The sequence below is a fragment of the Urocampus carinirostris genome, chromosome 1 (genome assembly GCF_059441175.1).
Source record: "Urocampus carinirostris isolate Australia breed hairy pipefish chromosome 1, RoL_Ucar_1.0, whole genome shotgun sequence".
Classification (NCBI taxonomy): domain Eukaryota; kingdom Metazoa; phylum Chordata; class Actinopteri; order Syngnathiformes; family Syngnathidae; genus Urocampus; species Urocampus carinirostris.
In genome coordinates, this window is record NC_142349.1 from 13,417,877 (window position 1) to 13,443,689 (window position 25,813).

General features: G+C 39.2%; 2 pseudogenes; both read left to right on the forward strand.

The window, feature by feature from the left end:
* Positions 1–17,867: 17,867 nt before the first annotated feature.
* LOC148373613 (U2 spliceosomal RNA) lies at positions 17,868–17,987 on the forward strand (annotated as a pseudogene).
* Positions 17,988–18,414: 427 nt separating this feature from the next.
* Positions 18,415–18,494, forward strand: LOC148373614 (U2 spliceosomal RNA; annotated as a pseudogene).
* The last annotated feature ends 7,319 nt before the right edge of the window (positions 18,495–25,813 follow it).

Consider the following 25,813-nt stretch of genomic DNA (forward strand, 5'->3'; position numbering starts at 1 on the left):
CAGCACCCCCGCGACCCTACTGAGGATACGTGGTGCAGAAAATGGATGGATGGATGGATTTCGTAACGCCATTACATGTATTCTGTTACTTCCCAACCGAGCAGCACCCCCGCGACCCTACTGAGGATACGCGGTGCAGAAAATGGATGGATGGATGGATTTCGTAACGCCATTACATGTATTCTGTTACTTCCCAACCGAGCTCACCACTTTCTCCACCCTTCTCCCCTAGTGAATAACGCTAACCATCGGACACGATTGCACTTGATCATCGACTTTTGCTGCTGTTATGTTTTTATGGTACCATGCCAACACTTCTAATGTTAACATTTGGTTATTTAAGGGTTTTAGGTTTTATGGATAATTAGTTTGTGGAAGTTTCATTTTTTGTTATTATTGTACGAGTGTATGCCCCAAACAAGGTTTCGTAAGTGTTTTTTAACAATGACAATTAATATTATGAATCCGTCTAATTTTGCTGATTTTGCTGATTTTTTTTAACTTTATTAAAAACAAACAATTAAAATTGAAACAACTTAAAACATGGGAAAAAAATAAAATAGGTTTTGAAAATATATTATGACAGGTTTAAACTCGAGATTGTATTAGAATGAAGAAAAGAACACACTCTTAGTCTGAGATTTAGGTTTTTGATGGCCCTTTCCATCGGAGGTGCGTGTTTCTGGGATCGGATCAGGAAAAGAATCACGCTCCTCCTCTGGCAGTAGGCTCATTTATTGGAAAACACAAGAATGAAACTACACATCTGAACACAGGAAACAAATCTGATTGGTTAAGACAGGAATCACATGTTTAAATGCAGTGTATAATGTTGGTTTCTGGATGGCGTGCGAGTATAATAAATGAGCAATAAGAATAGCGAAACTTTATAAAGATAATGCGTCTCTGTCTAGCTCTTGAGCGCCTTGGAATGTGAGAGGCAAGGCCATCTTGATTAACAGCTAGAATACCAGAAAGAAAGTAATGAGGAGTAGCCTTTCAAGTTTTAGCTTTTTAATCAGAGACACATTTTCTGGTGCTTCGGAACTTAATTTTTTTGACCTTGGAGGTGCTTGCCTCTGAATATAACTCGAAATCGTAAAACCACACACTTATTGAGTATATTACAAAAATATAAAGATATACGAGTACAAAAATAAGAGTATACAAGTATATAAAGGTATAAGAGTATTAAAGGCACATTTAAACAAAGATTTCCCTTACATTGTAAAATCCAAAATTAAAGCTAAATTGAAGCCAGAATCAATGAAAACCTGTACTACTTCTCTGCCACATTGACCACAAAGGGTAAAAACAACTGTAGTGTCACTCACTGCAACATGATGATTTAGGGTTTTAAAAAATGGTACAATTTAAAATAAAACATGAAAATAGAGCCAGGGATTCAATTTTGAACCATTCCAGTGGTCAGTTTGCCGAAAACAGGCACGTTAAACACTGGTATATCAAAAAAGAAGAAAGTCTAGAATATAGAGATTATTTAATGAAAAGAAAAGAGTGCCTATGCTCAAAAAAGGTGCGAAAACACTGGTTTATAGTACTAGTGCTTAATATGAAATAATCAATGATCCAAAAAGTACTCATTACTACTCTGTGTTCAATTATGTATTTTAAAATGAAATCACATTTCAACCAGAGTGATATCAAATTCAGGCCAGCAACCCCCGTTGAGTAAAATGTGCTAACTTGCAAAGAATAAAATTCAAACAGCATGACACTTTTGATGAGCGAATCAATCAGCCAACAGACTTTGTTGTTGCTCATTTTGTCTTAAAAGTGTCTTTAAAAAGTGTGCTCAGCAACAAATGTTCTTTGCAGGAGATCTGGCATAAAGTTACTTTCGGCTTCCCTTCTTATGATCAGTATGATATCGTCCCGCGGCTGGTTTCTCTGCGCTGACGCCAGCTGTTGGAGAACATCACTCGCTTTCAAGGCCCTCGCCTTTTTTTTTTGAGGCGCAAACAAAAACACACAAAAAAAACACAAAACGTCTTTCCTCCACCGTGCATCAGCAAGGGTCCATCGGCGGCATGAAAGACGCGTTTTCATGACGGCTGCGTGAGAATTTAATGAGGCAAGATGGGGGCCAGCCCGAAGCTCCTTTTTTACTGAGCCTTTTAAGAATCTTTTTTATGCAATGCGGGTTCTTGTGTTGGGAATCATAATTCATGATGTGTTGCCATGCATTTGACCCAGAGTCGAACCGTTTCATGTGGTAGTTAACAATGATCTAATGGTGCCTTTGGCAGGTAAAAGAAAAGTCTCTGCATTGCATCTGAGTTGTACACTTCAAATCATCTCGAGTTCAAAAGAAATTGGGATCCTGGGGACTGCCTGGAGCTTCAGGGATCTAATTCCGGGGGACCGTAGCATGGGGGTGAATCGGAATTTGTCTTGTGGCTGAACAGTCTACTCTAACTCATTAAACCCACCCTTCCCTGCAATCGATAGATCTGATACAATGAGATTCACATTTGCACACTAATTTATCGAGTCATCGTGCGCATGAAAATCAGTGACTGACTTTGAAAGCTGTGACAAGTCCCTACGTAAGTACTACATTTTCAAGCTCTCTATTTATTTTTTTCTCTCTGTCGCTTTTTCTCTCTTCTTCTCTTTCTGTCGCTTGTTCTCTCTCTTTCTCTCTTTGTCTCTCTTATACTATTTCTCTTGTCTTCCCCTCTCTCTCACACTCTTTTTTTCCTTCTCACTCTTTTTATCACTCTATTTTACTCTCCATTCATCAGTCTTGACTAAGGTCAACCTTTAAATCTGGAATTAAAGCTTCATAGTTTAAAACAACAGTCAAAATAGGTTTGACTCACAGTTAAACGTTTTGAAGAAATTAAAGGGGAAGTTTTAAAGTCAAGAGAGTAAAGCTTTCATAATAAGTGAGATCAGAAAAAGTATAGTGAAATGAAATGAAATGAAATGTTTATTGAAGGTATTCTTGGATACATTAATCAAAACATGACACAAAGAAAAAACTAATGCTGAGAGTGAGCATGGCCAAATATGGTCACCTTACGCCCCCTCCCCTAAGGAAATTTGACAGATCTGTTTCTGCCAACCTTTGCTTAAAGGTTTGCACCGTATTTGCACTAATAACCCGGTCAGGCAAAAAATTCCAAATTTTTGGTATCCTGAAAGAAATAAAGTTTCCATGCAAGTTGCTGGTAGGTCTAGGCACCCGTAACTTATATCTGTGACCACGTAAACCATCAACACGACAGAACTCAAAAAATTGATCAAAAGGCACATTGATCATTCCATGCAGTGCTTTGAACACAAAAATTAAATCAAATCGAATTCTACGGAGCTCCGTTCAGTCTTTGTAGTCTTTCCGGATATGACAAGTTGTGCATCCCAGGTATTCGTATACCGTCGTTGAACTCCTTCCAGTAGGTTAATGTCCTTGAGTAAGTAAGGGTTCCACACAACGCTGTTATATTCTAACCCGGGTCTAACATAAACGCAAAACATTCGAACTAAGAATGCTGGGTTCTTGTTCTAAAAGTGTCTGTAAATGTATATAGTGAGTGGATTTAACGTATAAGGTTTAAAAAATGGGTACAATGTAACAGGATGAAATTGAAATTTCACGACAAGGTTTAAAAATTGGTTTGAGAAAAATGATTACTCCAAAAAAGTTTACGTTTTTTAAAAGTTACATTTGGAAAAAAAATCCTGACAGCTAACATTGACAAGGCAATTATTTAAATCTCTAAGAAGTTAAATGTTGTTTAGCGAGTCGTTACAATAGACAATGGTCTATGATAATGCACATATCTTATCATTTTATTCAAAGAAGAAATTTTTAAAAAAGCCATCAGCACCTGAAAATAAGGTTAGAAAATGATGAAAAATGAAAAATAAATCACATGTAAGTAATATTTTAATGATTTGAGGGTTCTGTTTTTACTTCCATTAATAAAGTCATGACTTTGAAGAAGAGAAAACATTTTATCTGTTAACCAATGGCATTTAAAGCTGAACATATAAAACCTCTATTGCAACGATAATAATGAAACTTTTTACAGTCATCATTTTTTGTAATGAAAGTTATTATTTCTTTTCTATGAATTTAAAAAAAAAATGTGTTTAAAATCTGACGTAATGGAAACTTAACATCTAATTGTGTTAAACTTTCACACTTGTTCTATGTTCCTCAGTCCAGATGAATCTTGTCTTTGTCTTGGAGGAGCATGTGTTTGATCACGGGAAAATGATCTCTTGCTTCCCTCATTTAACACGCAGTTGCAGCCTTCCTTATTTGATCAGATACTTGCAAAAACAATAGACAGGCTAACAGCTAACAAGCTTTTCCATCCATTTCCTAAACGTAATGTTTATGTGTGTATACAGGCATCCTCTCTGGCCTTTCCAGTAACAGGTCTCTGAGAGGTCAATTAACGTTAATGAGGCAAAACTGTGGTTTTCCTCAGAGCTTCATTAGATTACGGCTGGCCGCTGGCCTCTCGGATGTCCCGCATTAGGAGTCTCAAAGATGCTATGCTTCGTTTTATCCGGACTCTTAAGTGCTAACATGCAGTTGTCCAGGCAACATCTGCCTGCAGTGTGTTACTTAGAATTATGTCATCCTTTAGAGGGGGTACGAAAGAAGTAATATTTCGCCAGAAGACTTTATTTATGCTACAGTATATTAGTGCAAGAGAATATTTACCTTAAAATTCGGTCTATAAGCAGCAACTTTTTTCCTGCGCTTTCAACCCTGCGACTTGTGCAACTATGCAGCCAATTTATGCTTTTTTTGATAACGGCAGCACACCAGCCCCAGGGCCGCCGAGCTGGTCTACATTTGCCGCTCTGGATGAGATACTGCACAAAGAAAATCAGACTTAAGTGCGCCTTATTGTTGTCAAAATACGCTATTTTCTCTCAACAGGGTCAAGTGAAATAATTAGTGTTCTACATAATTCTGTCAGGACCAGAATGGAAACAGGACCCAATTGCGTTACGTTTCAAGTTTTATTGGGTGAAAGAGAAAGGGATGCGCCCACGATCCGGTGTTCGCTGAGCGCGGGAAGAAAGTCGCTCTCGTACTCAGATTGTGATCTGAACGCAGAAGTGGATCTTCCGTAGCGAGCGATGGCGTTGTCACTGAAGGAAAAAACAGGTCGGTAGCCGGGACTGGGAGAGCAAGGCGTGGTCGGAGTCTGAAGCGAGTCGTAAAGGTAGAGTAAACGTAGTCGAGGGTCAAAAAGAGGTCGTAAGCCGGGACGGAGAACAGTCGTGGTCAGGAACAAAACAGGTCGTAGCCGGAAACAGACGGGAGCAAGAAACGGGACAGGTGGGAGTCAGAGTCGAAAAAGGCTTGCCTAGTGTTCACTGAGGTTCGCAGACGGACTGACACAAGGGAACTGACAGGACTGGGTTCAAATAGTGACAGGGAGCCAATCAGAAACCGCGGCAGTTGGTGCCAAAAGAGCGGGCACAGCTGAGTCACAACAGTAATCATGACAAATTCGATTAAATTCCTGACAATGTGTACTTACTGAAAATGCTATAACAGATGCTGATACCTAAATATGTGTATGTTATTGGCACTGATAGCTGTGATATTATTGCTCACTTATCAGTTATCAACATTTACAAGCAATTAAGTTTAATGCAGGAAAGCCCGAACTAATTGTCTTATCTCTTCCTCTCAATATGTTTAATAATCCAAGTAAAAACAGTCACAAATGTTGAGGTAAAAACAAATCAAGGAAATCAAAACAGATAAATGAGCACAAGTAACAGTAAGGCATAATATGAACAAAGACAATTACTGAATATATGCTCCTCTTTCATGAAATGTTATAAAAGGGGCTTAAGTGGGGATTGACAAGTGAAATAAAGCTGTGGACTCTTTGTTTGCCATCCTGGTGCTCATGTTCCCTTTCCTGGAATTGTGCCCTTTTACCTTTTCCCCCCACCTCCCTGCCTTTAAGACATAGTCATGTTCTTCTTTTTCCCCCTTTACACAGATGACACAATCAGAGTGAGCGGGCGGGCGGGCCGGAATAAGGGTGAGATGGTTACGGGACTGACCGCAAATTTGGACTGTGCAAGTGAGAATCCGTGTTATTATTCAGAATTTGCTCCCCTTCCTCCGGTTGATATGAATAAATGAAGCGCTTTCATGCAAATTACATCAAGTGAAATATGTGCACTCAAGTGGCCTTTAAGGTCAATTGAGCAACGACTGGGGTGAAACGCGTGTGCAGAGCTGCCGTTGATATTTCTCCCCGCACAACAAAAGCAGTGTGAACAACTATTATTATGTGTAAATCTTTCTTAATAAGTATACAAAACAATAAGAATGTTTTCAGAACGCATGAAGGAACGGATCATATACTGAAGCAACCCACTTATCATTGGTTCACAACTGGTCTGACTTCAGGACCTTTCATTTCTGTTATGCCACGCCCCTGCCAAGATCCCTCTCCCTTCTCCTTACCCCTGGGCCAGCCTTCTACCTCCGCTAGCATAGGTGGGGAAAACACAATCAACTCAGCTGCAGCCGCTTTCTATCAAGGCGGCAGCCTTCAAAAGCTACTGCAGACAAGCAACCGTTGCTGGAACGTTGAACATTTGTGGTTAGTCGAAACTCACCCACGTTTGACCCATCAAATTTGTATTTTTGATGTAATCTCTTCATTTTTAACTGTATCTCCTACTATACGTACCTAAACGTACCTTTAATTTAATGTTTTAGTAAATCAAGGCCTTTGACATTGGTCTATGGATTTGTTCCTTGGGTGTCTGGCACATTTTGCTACTTGCACCAATTGAGCATAACAATTTCACACTTATGACAAGCTTCAAGCCAAATCATTCAAATATTCCAGTTTGCAATGAAAGGATTATGCAGTTTGAAGCAAAAATAGTAGAATAGATTCACCTTTTTTCCCCCTAAAACAAAATGACTAGAAAACCAAAGTAACTTATATACCCGGATAGAATTACCACATAATAAAAGAAATTCCCAAAATTAATTGTGTACTTAAACACCAATAATAATGAACAATATGTAGTTAATAAGTATAACTCTTAACCCCAAAATTTTACATTTTTAAACTATTTACTTTACTATTTAGGTACCTTCCACCACATCATTTTCGATTTCACTGTTGTTTCCTTCTTCGATTCAATGTTGTCTCTTTTTTCCACTTTTAACTTCCCTTTATAACGGGCAGAAAAAAATGATATATATAACCAACAAAATCACAAATGAATGTCCCCCAAATGTGACGATTGACTGAACAGGTAGAAAAGCTCAATCAGCGCATTATCGCCATCTATTGTTAGGGTGTGCAATTGACCCTTCATTTTTTCTTCTGCTTCTTACCATTATTTTACCAAGACAATGGCCCACGACTCTCTGAAAATGGGTAAGTGACCCCCATTTGAGTCCCGATCCACCAGTTGAGAAACACTAATTTAGATCATTAGAATAGGCTCGTCATCAATCTTAGCAGCCAGTGGGATTTTCTTTTATTGTTTTTGATGGTGGAAGGATGTCATTAAGTGTTTACGATTTCTAGCAAACATATGTCTACAGTATATTTAACTCATATTTTAAAAACAAATAAAGGTACTCAGATCAATAAATTGCTGTTTTTGTCCAAAATTGCTACCTTTAAAATTCAGTCGTCAAACGCCCATAACAAAGACCCACATATCGTAACGTCTGTACGTTTTTGGCCATTTTTTTTACATTTTTTAACTTTTTCATTGTACACGTTAATTTCATGCAAAATGTATAACAAGAATTAAAATAAAAAATACTTTTACGCTATATTGAAGGGGTCTGCAACCATTCTGACTCCATGAATCGTTTTTATTTTATTTTTTGGGGGGAGGGCTACAGCATATATGTTAAGACAAAATTCAACAAAACTGCCAACCTTCCTAACCAGACAAAAGCTTCTGCAGCATATGTTATTTCATTTTGTGACATTTGATGATTTGCGAAAATATATGATAACAATGGGACGGCAAGGCGGCTGGGTGGTTAGATCAACCCTTCCTGTGTTAGCATGTTCTCCCCGTGCTTGCCTGGGGTTCCTCCGGGCACTCCGGTTTCTCTCACATTCCAAAAACATGCATGTCAGGTGAATTGGCCATTCCAAATTGTCCCTAGGTGTGAATGAGTGAGCGAGTTGTTTGTCTCTGTGTGCCCTGCGACTGGCTGGCAACCAGTTCACGGTGTCCCCTGCCCACTGTCCAAAGACAACTGGGATGGGCTACAGCAAACCTGCGAACCCACTGAGGATAAGCGGTGCAGATGGATGAGTAGATGGATGATAACAATGCCCGAACCTGTGTTACACATCAACCAATAAATCACTTAAAGTTTGTCTCCCTCACACAGATACTTAAGATCATTGAGGCTCATTTGGCCCGCAATTTGTTGTTGTAAATAACGTTTTAAAAACAGAATACGAGCAGTTATTCTGTGAAAATGTCACAAAATACTGCAAACGACATGTATACAGATATACAGAGACCCCTCCCTACTTTGCGGATTTTTAAATGAAATGTGTTTGTCTTTGTTGTCGTTAATATCATGGGTGTGACTGTATGCGCAGCCGTGATAGACTGATGAGACTGTCAGTGTGCGCGACTGATTGTGTATGCTGTCAATCAAACAGCTGGGGTGGGACAGGACAGTCTACAAATCAGAATCAAAATTAGCTTGAAAAGTAAATTTCACACTATTAAATCGGACTCGGGAGAAAGTCAGAAGAATGCAAAGGAATTCTGGGTGCTCCATAGATTGATATCTGGTCTGGGAATGGAATGCGGCAGCGTCGAGAGAGAAAGCGATAGCGAGGGTGTAGGTTAGGCTAACAACTCTGCTAATCGACCGCTGTGAACACTGTATCTTGTCAATGCCACGTCCATTTCCCATGAACAAATGACCTAGTGCGACCATTAATAGATCAGACAGAGCGTGCTGAGCCGCACCAAACCATAGTTATGGTATTCACGTATCACACGCGGAGTAAATAGGGCAGCCGAAACAACAAGGAGTGACTCTTCATGTCATGTCCAGCATGGTCACCATGGCGACCATAACTGGACACTAGTCGGCCGCTCTCTAAATTCCTGAAAGAACCTTTCCAATTTTGTTTTCCTCTGTATAATGACAATGAAAACATTCATTCAAGTGCAATTATGTGTTGTGTGTTATTATTTGCAGATGTATAATTGGTGTATATTCCTAGTTGGTAATGACGTTATCTTAAGCTAAGTTTAACCCTTTGAGGGCTTTTATGAATGTGCGACACTATTTCGCGGAACTTCACTATTGTGGGTGCTTCTGGTCTCCAACTGTGAAAACTGAGGGATCTCTGTATTTAGGAAAGTGCTAAATTTGTGCAGAGATCCGATCACCTGATCAAATAGCTCTGGGTTCTTGGCTGCTGCTTTTAAGTGTTTACAGTTTGTTCTGTGGTTTTTAATCATCAAGTATCTATACAGTACATATATATCGTTTATTGGGCTTGAATATACAGGACTCCATAGGGACGTATAGGCAAATAGGGGTCTATTGGTGGTAACACCGTGACAGCAAACTGTAGTGGGGACTTTAACCTATATACCCACTTTGGCTTCACGTCTACTAAAACGGGAATGATGTAGAGAAGATTTGCATGGCACTTATTTTATCCCCAAGCCAGATGTACTCATGAAAAGAGCCATATCTGGCATGCAAGCCATACGTTACCGACCCCTGCTGTACTCCATAATGCAACAGCTGAGTATTATTTCCAATTGGCTGGCATTCAGTGAAAAATTTCAAGGACATGTTTGGCTTTAAAGGATCCAATAAATTAGCTTAAGGTGGCAGCTTCACATTTAACTTGAAGATTTTCTTTGTCCTGAGCTGTTTTTTTGGCATTGGTGATTATAGACAGGGGATATTTGGCCGAAGACGAGTGTGGACGGGCTAATTTAACAGGACCACCTCCTCAAAACATTTTCACCTTTGCAATAGTCTAATAAGAAGAGATGCATCGCCAGTTATAGTATGAGGTCATCTTTAGCTTCACAGATAGTTGGCTGCAGATTGATGGCCTTGTCACTCGTCTGGAGGATGAAAGGAGAATTTCCATGTTAAGTGGATGGCTCCCCCTTTCCCGTCTTCATGATGATTTCGAGCGCACTGGAACGACAAAATTAGAATGGACATTTTCCGTTTGCCGAGTTGATTAAAATTCATGAGCTTGTTTTTTGTTTTGTTTTGTATTTTGGGTGGAATTGTTTTGGAGTATCCACGCAAAAAATGTAAAAAATGAAACGTGTGAAGCCGATTAAGCTGTGCATAATTTGATTCTTGTCATATCAACAGTGGAGGCACAGAAGCGGGAAACATTTTTCAGACACCGAGACGGAAAATATATCTGAAATGAAAGCGGGGATGAGATGTTTGTTTGGGGAGACCACTCTCCATGTAAAAGTCACAACATTGTTCATTTTGAATATCTGGATGCCAACATGTTTCTACTGATCTGCATCATGCAGCCTCAGTCAACATTTCCATTCAGTGGAATATCCCAAATTGACTTACATGATGTTTAATACTACCACATGAGTATCCTTGCTATACATTTTCTTAACTTGTTTTACTTTATTGCCTTCATGGAATGTTTATAATGCAAATTGGGTCACATAGGCAAATATTTAAATATGTGTATACATACAAAATCAACAATTAGGATAACAAAAAAAAATATGGTTAATATTTGAGGTAATTTCCCATAGGAAATTTCAGATCTTTTCTCAAATGCTCTTTAGGATTGTGGTCCGGACTTTGAGGACTGGCCATTCTAACACCTTCATATTGTTACTTCAAAACCCTTTCATTCTAGATGTTGCTTTATCTTCACGGTTATTGCCCTATTGAAAAGTGAACCTGTGCCCCATTCAGGTTTCTTACAGACTCCAACAGATTTTCTACCAAAATCGCCCTGTATTTGGCCCCATCGGTCTTTCCATCACCTATGATTTTTACCAGTCCCTGCTGAAGAAAATTAACCCCAGAGCATGATCCTGCCATCACCATACTTGACAATTGTGAAGGTGTTTTTTAGGGTGATGTGCAATGTTACACTTCAGCCAAACGTAACCTTTTGCATTTAGCCCAAAAAGTTCAATTTTAGTCTCATCTGACCAGAGTGTTATTTGTGTCTTCGATGTGGCATCTGCAAATGCCAAACAGGCCTTTTCAGAGAGTGATTTCTTCTTGCCACATCAACTAATCAAACTACGACAACTAATAATTGTCCCACTTCAGCTGTGTAAACATGCAGGTCATTCAATGTGATCAAGGGTTTCTTGGTTTGTTCTGTGAATAAATATCTTCTTGTTTGGCCCAAAAGTGTAGAGGGACGGACAGGTCTTGGTAGGTATGCAGGGTTTTTAAGCTCGCTCCGCTCTATTCTGAAATTATTACTCGCACAGTGCTTGTCACTGTATACTGACATTCTTTTGACGTTTTTTTTCTCCGTTGGGTCTTTATTACGAGTTTATCCTGGAGTGCCTTGTATATCTCCTTGCAAACAAAGTTTACTACGCTGTTATAAATGACATTCTAATAGAATATTATTGGATTCTGGTTAAAATCTTTTTAACAGCTTTTTTATACTGTACGGAAAATCCTTTCTAGGTAACAATTTCGCACATTCTATGACGTGTTCTTCCTGACATTATTTGACCCTTAACTAATAAATAATATATCAGATCGTATTTTTTCACCCAGATTAAATGGAACGCTTGAAAAGAGGAATACAGGTGTAAAAGTGCTGAGCGAGATAGTACCAGATGGGTGGGACAGGGACAATATACTCTCATCTTTAGTAGGCCCAGCCAAGAAGTTTGATCTTTTGAATTTTAATTTTACAACACAGGCACTGCTAAAACTATCTTTTTGTAATTTCTGTTTTATTTATTTCAAACCTGTTCAACAATTAAGCCAAAAATTATGTTTTTCTCCCGAGAACATGGTGAGGATAAGCGGTACAGAAAATGGATGGGTGCATGATATTTTTATAGCTCCCACTTCAGTTTGTATAGCGTGGTGAGTTGGTTCAGGTGTAAAACTGCATTATTTAAAAAACAGTTAACACATTCAATGCCAAACATGAAAATATTAATTCCGCCATTGTTTGTGAATAAATGTGTTGTGTTCTAAAAAAATCCCTTGTTACTCATAAATATTTTATGTACAGTGCCTTGCAATAACCCTGTATTTGGCTCCATCCATCTTCCCATCAACACAACTTTATCCCGGACCTGCCTGGTGTCTTCTTTGGTCTTCATAATCCTGTCTGTTTAGGCACTTTTAAACCTAGACTTAATGGCACAGAGGTGAACACTGTTTGTCATTGTTCATCATTTAGGTCCACATAGAATTATTCAGAAGTCAAGTCAAGTCAAGTCACATTTATTTATATAGACCTTAATCACAAAAATGTCTCAAAGGACTGCACAGGATTACAATTACACAATTACCTGATCTTAAACCAAGTCAGAAGTCATCAAGAAGCTTCTTGGGTAAGTTGGCTGAGCGGATAAACAGGGGGCCAATATTTTTGCACCACTTTCTCTTAAGATTTTCTGTTGTAAATAAAATATAAAACGTTCAAATAATTGGTAACCACTTCACGATTGTGTTTCACGTGCTCCCCGAAAATAGTTTGTTTTTTAAGTTTGAAGCCTGAAATATGGCAATATGACAAAAGGTTCTAGCGGTATCAATACTTTCGCTAGGCACTGTAAGGTTGGTTACTAATGCAGGTTGAATCATGAAGCATAACACTGGAAAACAAAGCCAAACAGTTGACGTTCTTTGACTGATCCGACGTGCCAGAGAACAAAAAGTCTGGATCCGGCCCCAGTGCCAATCTGAGTTTGACATCCGTGCCCTAAATAAAATTAGAAGGAGGCTTAACAGTGTTTACAGGTACTTTGCCTCACCGTTTGGCATATATCTCATGACGTCGTTGTTTGCAAAAGTAAAATTGGTCTATTAGGCTAATAAAATCTCTCCACTTGTGATGAAGCAGGGAGCACATTATAATTCATAGAGCCTGGAGCCAAGCAATCAGCCGCCTCTCCAAGGAGCTGTTGTCAATCAACCTAGCAACTGTTTTATTATACGAAGTGATCAATGCATCCGAAGCCGTCTCTTGTTTGTTTATTTTTGTGTCGAGCCCCCGTGGTGGTGCATTAGGGCCGGATTCAACACATATTACAAGTGGAACTGATCATAACTTTGACGTCATCGCACATCTCATTAGGACGGCTACTTCTCTCGATATGCCGCCGAATACTAAGAAGTCGAGCACTGAGCGCAATGATTGTCATGGATGTGATATTCCACCAATTAGCTTCAGCTTATTACGACAGCCACTGCTTGCACATGGAGTGAATCTTGACACTCGATTTTTACTGTTTAAACACTAAGAGGCCTCATTAATTATTTGGACATATTTCTAATTCCCAATATTATCTCAATTTAGCTAAAAAATATTTTTTAGCAAGACAAATTTAAACAATGCATGAACTATAGGGGTGCGCGGAACGATACAGATATGGAACTACTCGGATCAAATCGATACTAGTGTTGTGGGATTGACACTTTATTCTTGTACCAGTTTTTTTTTTTTTTTTTTTTTCAAAATGCTGCTTCTCTGCGTGGATAGCAATATCCCTCTCTTTCTCTCACCAGCACCCTCTGCTACTGTCTAAATCTATGGGTGACTGACAGGCACATTTTTATGACTATTTGACTACCCCCTCGCCCTACCTGGCCATTGGCTGGCCTGATCAATCCAGCGTGTCAAGGCAAAAGAGAGGGCGACAGAGAATTTTGGACATTCATTAAGATGTGGCTATTAAAAATGACAGAGGCAGACAAAGCGCTGTTTGGACTTTTTTTCAACTACAGAAAAAGGAAAATGCCAGGTGTCATTTGTGTGGTAAATTGCTCTTCCACTCTAGCAACACCACACAATTACATGAATGCATGAAAACTCACCCTGCAGAGAGCACAAAGCTGCAACCAAAATGTAGACATGTAAATCCGTTGTCAGTTTTGCAACAGAAACAAAAGGGCTTCTTCATGACTCGATTTTTAAAATATTGCGCAATAGTAGTCATTTTAGTTGGCGTGTCTACATTGTTAGACAGTGTATGTATTTTCGTTCCATTTTAGCATTTGGTGTAAAATATTTTTTAATACAAGTTATATAGCTATGACAAAACAAATATGATTTTTAGTGCCCAGAAGTTAAACTAACTCAAGGGGAAAGTGTTCTACCATTCAATGATCATGATGTTTCCAAGCAAAAGGTATCGCTATCAGAACGCTACTATTTAATAATACTGTACACTGTTTTTACTTGGATTGGATCAACACCAAAGTTTCTAGTATCATCACTGGATTTCCGCACTATGCGTGCGCGTTGTTGACTCAAAACAGCAGGAGTAGCAGGGCTAGTTTGAATGGAGCGAGAGGATATTTGTATATTGAGTTGCGTCTTTAGGGTCACAATTTACAAAAACAACATACCCTGCTGTTGTGAGTATAGATCCACAAACCATAATTTTTTGCAATTCCCGGCGGAAACAGGCCTTTTCAAAAGCACCGTAGGAGCCGGTGGCGGCAAGCCATTAAAAGAAATGACTGACTGGACTGAGGATATCTCTAGGAATATCTGCTTTCGCGGTTACTATTTCATATCTGGTAAGTTATGGTGGAGATGTGATTTAAATTTACTTGAGTGCTGAATGCTTTAGTAAGTGTAAGTGGAATAAGTGTCTGGTAATTGTGAGCGTTTTCTTTTTTTTACAAATGCCTACTATAGACTAAGTTTACCTATATTGGCGGGAGCTGGTAGATTTTTAGAATAATAACAATAATAAAAATACTAATATGATTATTTATCTCTTATATAATATATATTATATGAATGTTACATTTCTATATTGTCAAAAATAATAATAGTGATTGATTCAATTTCGTTATATATCATTATTGATCCCACCAACACTATCAATGTATTTGAGGTGGGTTGGCCTGTAAAGGGGGATGGGCGCCACCAAACAGTACATGCCCAAGACACACCACAGGAAATGGTGCCCCGTGTGATAAAGGGATCTAACCAAACACCCGACAACCCAAGGAAAGCCAATCATTCTATTGTACTGTAAATGTAAATAGGTCATCTGAGCCACTGTTTTCATCCATTTTACTTTTTGGCATAACAAGTATTTTATTCATTACTACACGATGTTTTCTGTCAACTAACAAGTATAGACTGACATAAATTCTGCCATTATGCCTCAACAACTCAACAATACGTGCGCAGCTTGGTTTCGTCGCACTTGTTAACAAACGCGGAAAGGAGTATATTGTTTAATTTCACTTCAAACTAAAGGTAAGAAAATTCCGGCCCGACCCAGCCTGAGCCCGATTTAAGAGACTGTGCCCAAACAAAACACAAATTGAAAGAAAAAAATGTTAGGACCAAGTTACTTTATCCTTCACCACGCGACACAAAGAAAAAGAAACAATGACGGGTGGATAATTAGAAAGAAAAAAAAGAAAGAGTCAGCGACAGAAAGGCCGGTTCCGAACCTAAACAAATGATTGACATTTTTGGCTCGATCCAACCCGAATTTCAGGTCGGGCTCGGGTGAGCTCGGGCTTAAGATTTCAAACCATATCATTGCTAGTAAACTGAAATGGGTAATTCATTTTCAGTGTGTTTGTGATCGTTCAGAGACCAAACACCTTATGTTTGAACCTATATTTAAATATGTGATATGAAAAGTGAGAGATCCTCATTAAACAACTCCAGAGTGCAGTGAAGAATCTGCTGAATCTTAATTGTGCCAACGGTGCGTGCTGACCTTCAAGCTTTACCTCGGAAAAAGGTAGCTCTTTTTTTTCATGATAATTTTGGACTGCTGCCGACATAACTAATTGACGTGGAAAAAAAAGGATTCGGACTGACAAACATTTCCCCTCCAAAAAGTTTTGTCGCCACCTTTTTCTCGTAAAATGGTTTCTGCATGAGGTGAGTATCTTGTTATTTTTAATTAGTTTTCAGTCTGTTCATGTCAAAATGGGCATTTGCCATGGAAAAGCCACTAAATAGCAATGGTGCTGTTGTGTTAACTTTTAAACCTGTAAGTAAAAGGCACAAAAACACGACATGTGGCAACACAACTGCAATAGTCATAGGGGCGGGGGGTGTTCTTTATTCTCTATACATATCACCCGGTGGCAATTGAGAGAGAATGACATGAAGCAAATCTAAAATTTCTAAAACCAACTTGTATTCTAAGGTTAATTACTACTCAATGTCAGGACTTTATATTTCAAATACCGTAAATTCCGGACTATAAGCCGCTACTTTTTTCCCAAATGTTCAGCCCTGCGGCTTATTCAGTGAAGCGGCTAATTTATGGAATTTTTCCAACGGGCGCAGGAATCTAAAAGGTAAGATTAAGACCAGTTGAATATATGCGCCAAGAAAGACTGCAATCTCTGAGATTTAGCATATATTTTCTGTAAAGTCAAAGTACATTCCGATATTGAGGAAAATGACCTTGATGACGTTAGTTATAAGAAGGAAGTTCATTTACGAAGTGCCTTTTTTCACAGGTTTGTTTGATACTTTGCGAGCGTGATCCTACTAGCGTGTTGGTACCTTTCAAAGGCACGGTTTGGGATGAAAGTTATATTATTATTATTATTAAAGCTTTGAAAACTCTCTCGGTGTACCGCCTTTCTTCGTAAATATGTGTAACCATGTATAATATATATTTGCAGCTGTATATTTTTGTAATGTATTTATTTTAGAGATTTATTCTGTTATGTGTTCTACGGACGAATCAAAAATAAGGGGCGGAGAAAACGCGCCTGATGGGAAACGTGGTAGAGCTGAGTTACCGGTAGATCGGTCTGTTGTCGCAGCGGACAATAGTGGATGTATATTTTTCCCACCCTTAACTTTGGAAATATACATTTATTTTCCTTGGATTACTTTCAACGGGACCCTGACTTTAGAAGTCTATATCATAGCTTAATTACGGGTATCATTTGCTACTAGTGATGTCAACTGTGGTTGAAAATTTAGATACCGGAGGGGGGAGCCGGAGCTACACTGTGGGAGTCCCGGCAGCAATGGCCTGGGTTGTGGAACCCAGAAGGGAGAGGACCCACGCAGAAGGGAAAGGACCCACACAGAGGACTGGAAGAATGCTGCTTGGGAGGGTGGGATGGCAGAGCTATGCCCTTGCACAATAGTATTGCCTTTTACACGCTGGTTAACTACTGTTAAAAGAAAATAACTCTGAAATTGTTTAATTGATGTTGAAAATGTCAGGAAAAAATGTTTAAACGTCATATCGTCACGTCATATTGTCAAATATAAAAAAATTGTGAATATGCTTGATGGCTGTGTTTTGCTGCTGTTGGTGTCGGTGGATTTGTTCAGACCGAGGACAATCGACTTTGGCCTGGACGGATCTATTGACACTAACAAAGATGTTATATAATGAAATTGTGAATATGTTTGATTTTCGAGAAGGTTTGTTCAAACCTCACTTTGTGTTTGCTGTTAAAAACGTAATATTGGAATATAATATTGTGAATGTGCTTAATTGCTGTTGAGATTGTCATGATTGTTTTCTGTTTTTAGTGTCAATAAATTTGTTCAAACCAAAAAACCCAAAAAGGAGATGGCTGGGCTGGGCTCCAGCCCGGCTATGTTTTTTGGACTGTATTCTGCGTGCATGTGGCTTTGATGCTATGTCAGTCCTTAGCTTGGCCTTTGCCATGATCTTTGATTTTTGCAATCCGGAGATGGAATAAGAGCTTGCTCTGTCCACTCCACGCATCGGCCCGGTATTGCAGTACCTACGGGAACGGTGCATTCGCAATGATCGCAACAAGGCTTTAGGGCTAGGACCTTAGCTTAGCCTTTTGGCTGAGAGTAAGTGTCCCGGCTCCTAGGCTTTGTAGCATATAATGAACTGACCGATAACGGATAATGGATAATGAATAACGAAGATAGATCAATAACCCTTAAAAACCCCAAAACCCCAAAGATGTTATATAATGAAATTGTGAATATGCTTGATTGCTAATAAGATTTTCGAGAAGGTTTGTTCAAACCTCACTTTGTGTTTGCTGTTAAAAACGTCATATTGGAATATAATATTGTGAATGTGCTTAATTGCTGTTGAGATTGTCATGATTTTTTTCTGTTTTTAGTGTCAATAAATTTGTTCAAACCAAAAAAAAAAAGCTATGGTTCTGGAATTGTGAATATGCTTTACTTTGTCAGCGTTCTGATATAATTGGGAGGAGATGGGAGATGGAATAAGAGCTTGCTCTGTCCACTCCACGCATCGGCCCGGTATTGCAGTACCTCCGGGAACGGTGCATTCGCAATGATCGCAGCAAGGCTTTAGGGCTAGGACCGTAGCTTGGCCTTTTGGCTGAGAGTAAGTGTACCGGCTCCTAGGCTTTGTAGCGTATTATGAACTGACCGATAACGGATAATGGATAATGAATAACGAAGATAGAACAATAACCCTTCAAAACCCCTATGAACTGACCGATAACGGATAATGGATAATGAATAACGAAGATAGAACAATAACCCTTAAACCCCAACCCCCCCCCCGCCCCCTTAAGAACTGACCGATAATGGATAATGGATAATGAATAACGAAGATGGAACAATAACACTTAAAAAACCCCTAAAGCTAGGACCTTGTCATGATGGTTTTCTTTTGTAAGTGTCAATAAATTTGTTTAAACCAAAAAAAGCTAGGACCTTAGCTTGTTCTTTTGGCTGAGAGTAAGAGTCCCTGCTCCTAGGCTTTGCAGCGTATTGTGATCTGATAGATAGATAGATAGATAGATAGATAGATAGATAGATAGATAGATAGATAGATAGATAGATAGATAGATAGATAGATAGATAGATAGATAGATAGATAGATAGATAGATAGATAGATAGATAGATAGATAGATAGATAGATAGATAGATAGATAGATAGATAGATAGATAGATAGATAGATAGATAGATAGATAGATAGATAGATAGATAGATAGATACTTTATTCATCCCCGAAGGGAAATTCACATTTCCAGCAGCATCCCTGAGCTGAGAACAATCGAGAACAATCGAAAATAACACGGGAGCTGCTGGAGTGGCTGCCATTCGTGACGGCGCCGGAAGAAAAGATTCAATTTGAATCATGTACAAACAAACAAACAATTGAATCATGTACAAACAAACAAACAAACAAAATATTCATGTTTCAATAAGTGGAGTGTTAATAAAATGGGGGGAAAATAATTTCTGATACTGATATAACCAGGTAAAACTAATTTTAAGTTACCTGTCCAAATGAATGTTGTGCCATCTCACCTTTCCCACTCTCTCTCCTCTCACCTTTCCCACTCTCTCTCCTGCAGTTGACTTGCTGCTGCTCGCTCCTGACCGATAACGGATAATGAACAAAGAAGACAGAACAATAACCCTTGAAAAATCAGGTGCGCTTTATAGTCCAGAATTTACGGTAACTTACATTTTGGAGTATTTATTTTCTTTTTAAAAATACAAAGGTTTGTAACAAATTTTGAAGCACAGCACTTCTTCTATTTTGCCAAGAAGTTTGATTTTTAATAGCAATTCCTGAACAAATTTTTCTTTGACCATGTTACCATGGTATTATGATGTTATTGTTATGTAATCTTATGATATTGGGTTGGCGTTAAATGAGTGGCTATCACGTCTGTGGCACAGTTCTGAGGTCATGGGTTCAAATCCACCTACCAGCCTTCCTTTGCAGAGTTTGCATATTCTCTCTGTGGCTGCGTGGGGGCACTCCGGTTTCCTCCCACATGTGATTTGGTGACTCCAAATTGTCCCTAAGTAGGAGTGAGCGTGTGAATGGTTGTCTGTCTCTCTGTGCCATGCGACAGTTCAGGAATGGGCTCTAGCACCCCGTGACCATTGTGAAAATTCTTGTGTTTAGAGGCGCTTGTATAAAGAGGTACCACTGTATATTCATACTATAGCGTTATTCATACTGTTACATGATTGCGCACGTGCAGTTTCCCTCATCTTGGATATTTTAATGTTGCAAAGCGCGGGGAAATGTAGTACAGACGCAAATGGTACATGCACACTCTTGTTTACTCATTAAATAAAACCTCATCTTTTGGGACATTTTCATTCTATTTTCTGCCTCGACTGCCACAGTCTTTCCCACACAGACACAATCCGCGCCACAGTTGTAGCCATCCATATGTAGCGTAAGTCCATGCTTCTGGCAAGCTACGTATGAATACACCTTATCAACATATGGAATGCAGTAACGAAAAACACTTTTGGAGCAAACAAGCACAGTACTTTGTTGATTTTGGTGAGCGACATGAATGGGATCATCCTTTTACACTTCTTTTCATTGCACTATTGTTACGGTGCACTACTATTTCTTATTTCACAATTATTACAACTCCCCGTGACTTGTGTCAGATCCCGAACATACGGTAGACCCAAACGCGTAACGTTTTCACACCAAGCTTTATTTAGGGAAGCGGAGCAGTCATGAGCGGGAGCACAAACGCCAGTGATTCGGTGATCGCTGGGCAGAAGAAGCGGGGCAGAGAAGTCAGGCGCGGGAAAACAGGAAGCCATGGGCAGACGAGCAGGATACCGGACAGGACGAGACAGACGGGATCGATACCGGATACCGGGGCTTGGATCGGGAATCGATACGGAATACAGGATACAGGAGAGACTAGATCGATGACGAGCAGGATACCGGACAGGACAGACGAGATCGATACCGGATACAGGATAAGAAGGTTTGGGTCAGGGATCGATGCAGGACACGGGACAGACGAGTTCTATACCGGATACCGGATACAGGACAGACGGGATCGAGAACAGAATGGGAGTCAGATTCAAAATGCTTGCCTTGCAAGTGCGGAGGTTCGTTGACGGACCGACGAGGAGTGAGTGAGAGTACTGAGTTTAAATAGAAGGGGAACCAATCAGAAAACGAGCAGCAGCTGGAGCCAAACGAGCGGGCACAGGTGAGGGCAATAGGCAATCATGACAACTCGGGCCAGTCTCTAAGCACAATATTATAAATATTTTTACCTTTGTTTCCTGGCAGTCTTTTTTCTTTTTTTCTCTTTAAAGACTTAGTTACATGTTTAACCAGGAATGTTTATAGTCAAGCTGGTATTCATTGTTCACTGTCTTACTTCTGTAATAAAATAAAATTTCCCCATTGTGGCACAAATAAAGGATTATCTTATCTTATCTTGCCAAGTCTAATCTTGTTGCATACAGTGTTTCACAGCATTGATACCAATGGTAATAAAGACAATTCATTTCAATTATTGCTTTTCAAGTGTTAATTGTGTTTGCCCCCATCTTGGATTACTTGCCAACGGCATTATAAGGGCTTATTCGTTTGTCAATAGTTATGTAAATGATCCAATTGGATTTCTCCAATCAGCACCGTCATTCCACAAAATACAGTTTTATTCATGGAACGTATTGATAGAAAAATCTGCAGTGCACTGGAGATGCCAAACAACAAACTAGCAAAGGCATACTACAAAATCGATAGGCTCATCAAAGGATGTATTCAAAGTGATTATTAATATTTAATTATGTTATGTAAAGACATTGATCATTTCAGATTTTGTTTTCTGCCAGTTGAAAAACAGATTACTTTTAACCCGACAGAAAATTTTCAAGAAATATTTACCATTACTGACAAAATCACACAGACCCATGCATCATGCATCATTCCATTCTGTTTGAGACACCACACTGTCTGTTTATTTACTAACAAGCAACTGGCATCCTCGCATAAATTGGTAAGCGGCTGCTGTTAAACGCCGATGTGGACTTACTTGTAGCCGCTTCTGACACGCCCAGTCGGTGCGTAACAAACGGTTTTATAGCGAGCTGCCAAATATCTGACCCGTATGTCCTTTCTCTGTATGAATTATAATTGCATCACGCACAGAACATTTGATGGTCTGTGTGCATGCTTGCCTGTGTGTGCGAGTTCTTCTGATTTTTTCCCATCAAAACGCAGCAGCGCCAGTAGCAAGTCGTGTTTTTATTTCCCTTTGTTCCTCGAGATCTGTGGCGCAAAGCTTGTCTGTGGTTTGAAACGTGCCGATAAAAGCTTCATCTCTGTTACCAGCAACACTCAAAGAAAAATAAAGCTTTTCGCTGCTGTACTGAAATATGCAGTAAAACGCCTCATATTAATTGCTGGGGTGGTTAAGGGATCTGTGAATCGTGAACCGTACTAGTACTAAACATATAAAGAGATCTAACAAAATTCCTGCAAAGAAAATCCAGCTGTTACTAGTGTATGTAAAAATAAAGTATTTAATTATCAATTATATAAAGCCACATACTATTATTCACCTTGAACGAAATATTCGATTATACTATTTCAACGCAAAAGCTAATCAGCACAAGAAACAGAAAACAAACGTCAAAAATCAGACACTGTACTGTAAAGGTAATGTGTTTTTTATTGCAGGGCACTCCAACGTGGTGCTCATGGGCACCAGGTAGCCCTCTAAGAGCACCTAGGTAGCCCGCCCACTGCTTCTGAAACTAGCTCATAGTAATTTCCTATGAAATTTGATTTCTAACTTGCATAAGAATTATTGACATCCTCAGTGTCTTTAAAAACATTGAGTGTTTGACTCTTCATTATGACCCTAGCTCTTGATTTCAATGTGACATAACATAAAAAATATATACTAACAACAAAAGAGTACCTCTCAGGTTCAAAAGGGTTGGCGACTCCTGCTTTATTTTCTGTGTGAACACCCATGTTAATCTACTGATAACTGAAAGAGGACCTAAAACAAAACCTTATTTCCCTAATCATCAGTATGGCGGATTGCTGTAAACATGCTGAACATAAGTGGGATTCATAAACCCATAAACAATTTCCTCAAAACTGGGTGAATCAATCTTGAAGACAAGTTATCATTTTAAGTATTACCTTATCAAAATTTCTTGAAACAATTCTCAAAATGAATTGTAAAATCAAAAAATGGGGAAAATTGCCTGAAATGTGTGCCGAAAAAAAGTCGGGAAACAGGGAACTTGGACACTTTAGACCAACTAGTCAGTGAATGACAGCAAAGACAACAAGACAAAAAAAATAATTAAAACGTCTTGGAAGGAAATAGACAGAAACTGGGCATGGGTTGACAAAAACCTAACAAGACAGAAAGAGAATAAATATGAACAAGACAACAGGAGACAGCTGGACAGGACACACAGGGTTTAATGAGCTAATTGACAAACACAAGCAATAATGACACAGGCGGAAAATACGAAACATGATTAGATATACAATCCATAAGTTTAGATGCAGGCAATACGCGGTTTAGAAATAGAATATTGCCAGTATTTGGATTATGTAAAGCCATGTGAATGCACACATTACGCGGAAAAAATGTATTTTGAGCTGTAATTCACAGTATTTTATTTAATCTAATTGATTAAAACCCGTATTTATATACATGCAAGTTAAGTTATGTTAATGTTTGTGTGTGTAACAATTTGAACACTTGGTTATGTTAACTCAACTAGGAAAATTATGCTTGTCAAGGTTGAGAAATGGTCAAAATAAGAGCTGGAGATGAGCAGTTCCTTCGAATGTTTTGTTACCGGATATTTTGGGCATTAATTAGGTACTGGCAGCCTTGTTTTGCTAACAGTGTACCGAACCCCGGTCTTCTTCCCTGACCACGTATTGTGCCTGCCGAACATTCGGACTGTTGCTTTCTTCAACCTGGGTTTATTGGATCACTGACAACTTGCTTGCCCTTGGACCTCGACAACTGCTACTGGTGATCAAGATACCGTTGCCTCAATTTTCCTGTCTCTTTCGTGTAATGAACCTGGACCAAATAAATGACCCATTATCCTTACTTGTGCATTGTGCCTCTGCGCGACCCTGATCCGGTCCGTGACCACTGGTTACCAGGGAAAGTAACTATTTTGGTTACTTTAAATAGGAGTTGTTGTACGTTACGTAATTTGAAAATTTCTGAACAGTATTTGAGTCAGTTGACTGGAGAAGAACAGACTGATGTTACAGAACCTTGGAATATTTATTACACCTCACCATCACCACATTTATCCTACACAAGAAGTGCAAAAAAATAAACAGTAAACGGTATAGTTAAATACAGTAAAAATTCGCAGTAAACAGTATAAAGTGAGTTTAAAAAAAATCTAATTTAACCCACAACCTGATATCACTGGTCAGGTAGACATAGCCAAATGTACTTTAAGTATTTTGTTCACAACATGAGTCATTTGTAAAATAATATAAAATGAGTTTCACTGTATGGAATAAATCACAATCCCTGGTCAGACAACAGCTCAAATAGACCTTTTGACACAATAAATGTAAACAGTTTAACAATATAAACTTTACTAGCGCTGCAGCGTAAAATAAAGAAACACAACCTGAGACAACTGGTCAAGTAGAAATTGGCAACTGCTCTTCAAACATTTTGTCCACAACAAAAGTCAACAGTAAAACAATATAAAGAGACTATCCACTCTCTCTACATCTCTGACTCCCTCCCCTCTCTCCCTCGGTCCCTATACTCCCACTCTTAAGTGTGCCTTACCTGGAGGACCAGGGGTCTTTTCAGAGACTCACAGTTACATTATCATTCAGGAGTGCACAACTTGGGCAACACAGCGGGGCAGTGATTAGCGCGTGTGGGGCACAGTTCTGAGGTCACGAAATTGAACCCTCCTGTGTGGAGTTTGCATGTCCCCCCGTGCTTGCGTGGGTTTCCTCCGGGCACTCCGGTTTCCTCCTACATTCCAAAAACATGCATGTCAGGTTAAACAGCCGGTCCAAATTGTCCCTAGATGTGAATGAGTGGGTGAGTTGTCTGTCTCTGTGTGCCCTGTGACTGGCTGGCAACCTGTCCAGGGTATCCCCTACCTTCTGCCCGAAGACAGCTGGGATGGGCTCCAGCACCCCCGAGACCCTACTACGGAGTAGCGGTGCAGATAATGGATGGATGGATGGATGGATGGATGAATGGATGGATGTACAACTTGATTTCAAAACAAATTATGAGTTTTTGTTCTTGCTCAATGTTTGTTTCCTTTGATAAAATGTTAGCTCTTGTAAAGTTTATCAATTGTGCATTTGTAATAAATAAAAAAACAACAAAAAATAACTACATCAAAACAACAATTTTAATCATTTCCACTACAGTTTATTTGACTTGGGGAAACTCATACAGACTGGAAAGCAGACATGGGACCAAGTCACACATGTGCAAGTCTCAAGTAAGTCTCAAGTCTTCACCTTCAAGTCCCAAGTAAGTCCCAAGTATTTTTTTCTTGGGCAAGTCAAGTCACAAGTCAAGTCCCGAGTCTTAGATTGCCAAGTCCAAGTCAAGTCACAAGTCATAAAAACAGCGACTCGAGTCGACTCGAGTCCAAGTCACTAAGTCTCAAGTCCCCATGTCTGCTGGAAAGCGAGAAAATAGCATGATAACACAAATATAAATAATTGATTTAATGTTTTAAAAGTCTTTCTGTTTTCATTGAATATGAGGACTTTTCTTTTTGATCTAATATTAATTATTGTAAGCAGCTGCAAAGACCCTCATGTGTTGGTTTTAGAATTTATTTTTGGCCTTAAACCGT